This window comes from Barbus barbus, assembly GCF_936440315.1.
Source record: "Barbus barbus genome assembly, chromosome: 24".
Classification (NCBI taxonomy): domain Eukaryota; kingdom Metazoa; phylum Chordata; class Actinopteri; order Cypriniformes; family Cyprinidae; genus Barbus; species Barbus barbus.
The window spans coordinates 14,388,744-14,396,229 of record NC_136752.1 but is presented as its reverse complement, the minus strand read 5'-3'; positions in this window follow the sequence as shown (position 1 = coordinate 14,396,229).

Here is a 7,486-nt window from a genome sequence, read left to right as displayed (position 1 = left end):
ACACTGATGAGCATAGGAGAAGTAGACTTGAGATCGATGAAGGAAACAGACGTTGGAAAGGAGTAGCAGGACACACGCTGGTGAAGACACAGGAGGTATGTACACGATGGAGATAGGTAACCCCGTAAGTCGCTGAGGAAGCATAGAGAGTCCACATGAATAAACGAGACCGGATATTGGAGTGCTGTGAGGTGTGTGCTTAAGTAGTAGTCTTGATGAGTGGCCTAATCATGTGCAGGTGTGTGCAATCAGATCTCTGGTGACGGTGTACGTTGTGATTGGCTGATAGATGAGCCTGGCCGATCTGTGACATGAGCTGTTAAATGTAATTTTTAGATATCAAAATCCTTAATTTTAATGTTAATGTTTTTATTTATGTATTTTATTATTATAATTATAAACTTCTTTTTTTTTATTTTTTCAGTACTTTTGAAACAACCTGATCTCATGAAAGTGCCTATGAATAGTACGCCAAATAAAAATGAAAACTTGTGGTATTGATACGCAAAAATGGCCTTTGGCTGGTATATGCTACGCGAAGGGTAGGATTATGGTTGTGGGGTAGATGCGTATCATATGTACGCGAAACATGCGTATCGTATGCACGCCAAAAAATTTGGTATCATATGCACGCGAAAACTGCGTTTTATATGCACGCCAAACAAGTTGGTATCTACGCCAAAGTCCATTTTTGCGTATAAATACCATTATTATTTTATTTTATTTGGCGTACTATTTATACCTGAAATGTGGACAGAGGATGAAGCCACAATCAAGTATAATTAAAAAATATCACTAAAATATACCAATCAGTAACAGCCCATTTAAAAGGTAAAATTCTATTTCATTTTTATTCCTTAATGTGAACCCATTTATCCACTGCTCAATGATGCATTTCCAATTTAATATCTATTCCAATTTGGCTTGAGCTTTGTTCAATTATTGTCTGATTTATGCGGTCCTAATAAACATTAATGTCATAATGTCTCGTTTGAAATGTATCGCCTTTAAACATCGTCTTCAGCTAAAAGACTGTTGCGATTCTGTTTCTGCTTTGTTTCCATCACATAAATCATGCCACATTAGTGACAGTGACCTGACATGTGACCTATGGAACAAATTTAATTTACATCTGTTAGTTTTAAAGGTGCACAGAGTTTTGTAAAGTATCACACTACCAAGGCAATTGCAGAAATGCATTAGCCATGAGCAATTTATTCTATCCAATAACAGGGAAGGAATGTAAATAAAGTAGTGGTTGGATGGTCATGTGATCTTGACAAAAAAAGGAGATCTGAAACTAAGATCTTGCCATTATTGGGTGCAAACTGATAAGTTATTTACCAGTTATTGTCTTGTACTCCTTTCCATTCTATATATTATTCTGTGAACATAATTGTCTAATAACAGGGAGAATATGTAGACAAAGTGAAAAGTATTTAACTGGTTATATCTCCACATGGTGCACCGTTAAAAAAAAATAAACAGCACTACTTTAACTGGAGTCTTCATCTGAATATATTTAACATATTTTCAAAAATACTATTCATTTCCTCATGTGTAACACTGAACGCAGCTTTGAGTTCCATTTGTTTGAACAAAAAAAAAATGGTATGGTTTGTTTTCAGTTTTCTCCATGACGTGGGTTTGACATTGCGATAGATGCCGACAGAGAGATACCTTCAAAACATCACCTTTTTACACTGGGCTGCACTCTAAACACAGACCACCACAATGTGAAACCATAACACAGCTGGGTCATGGTACAGCTGTGAATGATGCCTTAAGCCTCACATATGAAGTGAAGAATTCAGAGGTTTGAGTCTTGTTGATGTACAAATGTTAATTTGGAATGGAACTTCATTTGCATGCTTTTATGTTAACAAGGCCAAATGAAGGAGCCTTCACTGTGATAATCATCTGCAAGTCTTTTAAAGTTTAAAGGTATTTCCCATAGCAATGTAGAGTGACCGAATTTAAGGGGAACAATAGGTATGTTTATTGAAAAACAGCAGTCAATGGGTAACTGAAGCAGGTGAGTATTAAGTTCAGATAAGCAGTTCGATGGAACTTCATTTGCATGCTTTTATGTTAACAAGGCCAAATGAAGGAGCCTTCACTGTGATAATCATCTGCAAGTCTTTTAAAGTTTAAACTGTTGGATATGGTGTGATGAACAAGTTAAAGCCTTAAATTGTGTTTGTCTGTTCTATCAATGTCATCATATTTCCCGGATCATTTTACAGATTGTCCTCAGGGCAGCTGTCGGGGGGGGGGGGGGGGGAATCATGATTTATATCAGAGTGCATATAAAATGATCTGATCTTGACATGAAAAACAGTCCAAGAGCAAGTCTGATTATGCAAACCATTATAGCTCAACATAATTCACATACTCTCTCGCATGTTCGATGGTGCCTAACAAAATTTGCCTGAAGGTGTTGGTGTCATCTTCTGTGCTAATGTAGACCTCATATTTGAGGAATTCAGCAACAAGACTGCGTCGTGCCAGAGAAGTCTGCTGGAAAGTGAGAAACATACTCCCCCTAGAGGCTGAAGAAAGTTTGGCTGCTGTACAGCCTCAGCCACATATCCATCTTGGCATCTTTATCTCACCTTTATATTTTCCTTTTTTCACTTTGAAAATTTGAAAGTTATCTTTTAAGACTACTTTCAACTTGTAGATGTACCAATTACACTTATACCTACACAAATTTGTCAGATGTGAATAAACGCAAATACAGGTCCTTTTCAAAAAATTAGCATATTGTGATAAAGTTCATTATTTTCTGTAATGTACTGATAAACATTAGACTTTCATATATTTTAGATTCATTACAACACAACTGAAGTAGTTCAAGCCTTTTATTGTTTTAATATTGATGATTTTGGCATACAGCTCATGAAAACCCAAAATTCCTATCTCAAAAAATTAGCATATCATGAAAAGGTTCTCTAAACGAGCTATTAACCTAATCATCTGAATCAACTAATTAACTCTAAACACCTGCAAAAGATTCCTGAGGCTTTTGAAAACTCCCAGCCTGGTTCATTACTCAAAACCGCAATCATGGGTAAGACTGCCGACCTGACTGCTGTCCAGAAGGCCATCATTGACACCCTCAAGCAAGAGGGTAAGACACAGAAAGACATTTCTGAACGAATAGGCTGTTCCCAGAGTGCTGTATCAAGGCACCTCAGTGGGAAGTCTGTGGGAAGGAAAAAGTGTGGCAGAAAACGCAACACAACGAGAAGAGGTGACCGGACCCTGAGGAAGATTGTGGAGAAGGACCGATTCCAGACCTTGGGGGACCTGCGGAAGCAGTGGACTGAGTCTGGAGTAGAAACATCCAGAGCCACCGTGTACAGGCGTGTGCAGGAAATGGGCTACAGGTGCCGCATTCCCCAGGTCAAGCCACTTTTGAACCAGAAACAGCGGCAGAAGCGCCTGACCTGGGCTACAGAGAAGCAGCACTGGACTGTTGCTCAGTGGTCCAAAGTACTTTTTTCGGATGAAAGCAAATTTTGCATGTCATTCGGAAATCAAGGTGCCAGAGTCTGGAGGAAGACTGGGGAGAAGGAAATGCCAAAATGCCTGAAGTCCAGTGTCAAGTACCCACAGTCAGTGATGCTGGTGTTGGTCCACTGTGTTTTATCAAGGGCAGGGTCAATGCAGCTAGCTATCAGGAGATTTTGGAGCACTTCATGCTTCCATCTGCTGAAAAGCTTTATGGAGATGAAGATTTCATTTTTCAGCACGACCTGGCACCTGCTCACAGTGCCAAAACCACTGCTAAATGGTTTACTGACCATGGTATTACTGTGCTCAATTGGCCTGCCAACTCTCCTGACCTGAACCCCATAGAGAATCTGTGGGATATTGTGAAGAGAACGTTGAGAGACGCAAGACCCAACACTCTGGATGAGCTTAAGGCCGCTATCGAAGCATCCTGGGCCTCCATAACACCTCAGCAGTGCCACAGGCTGATTGCCTCCATGCCACGCCGCATTGAAGCAGTCATTTCTGCAAAAGGATTCCCGACCAAGTATTGAGTGCATAACTGAACATAATTATTTGAAGGTTGACTTTTTTTGTATTAAAAACACTTTTCTTTTATTGGTCGGATGAAATATGCTAATTGTTTGAGATAGGAATTTTGGGGTTTCATGAGCTGTATGCCAAAATCATCAATATTAAAACAATAAAAGGCTTGAACTACTTCAGTTGTGTTGTAATGAATCTAAAATATATGAAAGTCTAATGTTTATCAGTACATTACAGAAAATAATGAACTGTATCACAATATGCTAATTGTTTTAAAAGGACCTGTATTACCCAACATACAATTTTAAACTATACATGACTGATAACAGGTTGAGCATGAATGTGTGCATGTTTGTGGGCTACTGATGAAAGCGTGGTATATGCAGACTACCCAACAAGTTTTTTGTTTGTTTCTTCAAGATACAGCTATCATTAATTACACGTATTCATCTCTGCATTTGTCTGTTCATTCCTTTTCATTTAAGATAAAGAGTAAATGAAAGAAAGCAAGAATTGGCTTGTTAACGGTGACTTTTACGTTTATCCCTGAGGCTTTGTCACGTCAAAGTCTTTTATTGTCACTGATGTCTTGAATGGAAGAAGAAATGAAATATGTTGACATGAACCGTGTGGGCACAGGACCAGTGACGTCTCTACATTTTCCATAAACTAAACTTGTTTTACATTCCTTACACAACAACAGCAGTGATTTTTGATGCCTGAATTGTATTTGTTTAATCTTATCTGTTAAGTCTTGATCAAATCAGTTCTTGTGCATGGTTAAAGTGCTTTCATATAAGATAAACTTTGACAAGGATTAAAATCGCAAGGAAAAAAAAAACTGCAGAAATTGAACACCCTCACTGCTTGAGAATAAAAAGAGATGGCCACGTCTCAACATTAAACTCGCTGCTCAGTCTCATTCTCCACCATCAGCTCTGCTACAGATTATTTTTTTATTGCAGAACTTATAAACACATACAAGAACAGAGAAATGAGACATGGTTGTATCATGTATCATAAAAACACAAACAGAAAAATAATATTATGGATTTGCGTGCATAAAGTTATGGCATTATCTACACAGAAAAAAGACAAGCACAAAAATAAGATTACAACGTAGGGATAGAGTGGGGGGAAAGCTCACCTTCACCACTCAGAAGTTTTTCAGTCACTTCTGTTGTTGTCCTCCATCTTTTTCAGAAGTATATTCATAAACTCTTTAGTACTCGAATATGTATCTTCAAGTGTTCTTTTTTTTCTTTCATTTAGTGTCATCCAGTGTTGGCAACTTATTTTCAGGTAGCTAAAGTTGCTAAAGGTTGCTAAATGATGTTGTGACATCATTGAATGATGATGTCATTATGTAACCCTGAAGCAAAACTGTGTCATTGCGTAGAATACACATGGAAATTGCTCAAATCTCAGAAATAATATAAACATTTAATATATAACCTATTGTAAATGTGTAAATATAAACACATTTTATTACATATTTTCATTTTTAAATACATTGAATTATTGAAAAGTTACATATTTTTGAACAATCAGCCTTTATGTATTTTGCAAATAGCTAGTTAAACTTCACATTATTAACCATTATAGTTTTAGGCAGTGTATTGGTAGTAAGTTAAATGCTACACTTTAAGGAAAGTCCATAAAAATAGGGCACACTGTACTTTGCAGCGTACTTGGCTAGTTCAGACCCTCTCCGAGGCGTTGCTAGGTAGATTGAAACAAATTTACAAAATACCCTGAAAGGCACGTGATTATTATATATTTTATTTCATTTATTTACATATTTCATAGCACTGAAAAATATGTGATGCTTTAAAAGCACTGAAATTTATTTAGTTGTTCATTTATTTACAGTTAACGTTAGTAATGTAATTATGTATTATTGGGGCATTGAACTGAAGAGAACTTCATCAAATGTTACTCAACCAACACACCATTAGGTGGCGGAAGAACATTTTGTTTTCCTCCTTTTTCAGAACTTGGATGCTATGAGTTTAGTGTCCGAAGTGTGTGCTGGTGATTATACAAACATAGGCCTATGAAAAATAATAATAACAATATAAACTCTAATGAGAGTAATGGAGGGTAGCCTACTTGATGCATTCATTATGCTATTTATAGGAGAGGGCATTTCTCTAAATTAATCTCCATTAAACAGACGTTTTAATTTTCATTAGAGGGTGAATACTTTGGGTCCATTGTTAAGATCTCTCAATTTTCCAGTGTTTGTGTGTCACATATGAGGGTTCAAACGGTATGTGTGTGTGCGTATATTCACTGTTTCCACATTGCCCATGTGTGCCAGAGTTTGTGTTTAAAGATATTTCCTGGCATTACAGATCATTGGAGTATATTTCCCCCATTCCAAAGGAAATGAGAGTTCCTGCAGCTAAGTAGGATACGCTTTTATCATGAAAGACAAACAGATAACGTCAGTTTTTGATAATCCCCAACTATTTTCAATAATCTCAAATATAAACTGGGTTTAAAAACGCTATGTTAGGCTACTCAACAGAGCAAACATCCACAATGACACAATAAGCACTCACAGATTGCCTCTGTAGCAGTATGTGGAGCCATTTCTTATCTCTAGGTGGTGCTACTAAGAATATCAGGACTGAAATACCCTGACTGTAAAACTGAGTGCTCCTCAGATCATTGCCTTTTTTAACATGGTGTTAAAATATGGCATTTCTGGAACAAAACTTGCACAGTATGTGTATGTATAGCTTATGTATGAGTGCATGGCTCAGGGCAAGCACTGTAAAATCACATGCCCGTATTTCTGTCTCTATTTGGCAGCAAGATTGTGGCAAGTCTTTTGATGTTGATGTTCTCAGGAGTTGTAGGCACCAGTAAAGAGTAAGTTTATGTAAGCACAGCTTCCTCACACAGCGGGAATCCGAGCAGGGTACAACCTCCAATTCACTTACACAAACACCAGATATCAAGTGCACGAAAAGGTTATGGAGGCAAAAGGTGTTTTAAGGAAATAGAAAATAAATAATTCTTATTACAAAAACTACACTGTGGTCTAAAACTCAAACATTATTTAAACCAGGACATAAGGTTTACTAGCTTGGAGAAAAACATAGAACAATATGTTGTATGTGAAATGAAATGCATGTTGAAATAGAAATATTCTATATAAGAAATTAGAAACATTTAATCAAGGAAATGAGAAGTAGTAAAATAAATACTATAAATGTATGTTAAATTAAATACAAATAGAAATATTCAATATTGTAAAATTCAGATTTTTTTTTTTTAAACTAGGAAATAAAGTTCATATTTAAATTTTTTTTACAAATATTCTAAAGTTTATATGTGAAATTGATAGTCAATTCAAAAACATTGTTTAAACCAGAAAAAAAAAAAAATAAGATTTTGTATTTCAGAAATTAAACAAATTATGAAATTAAAT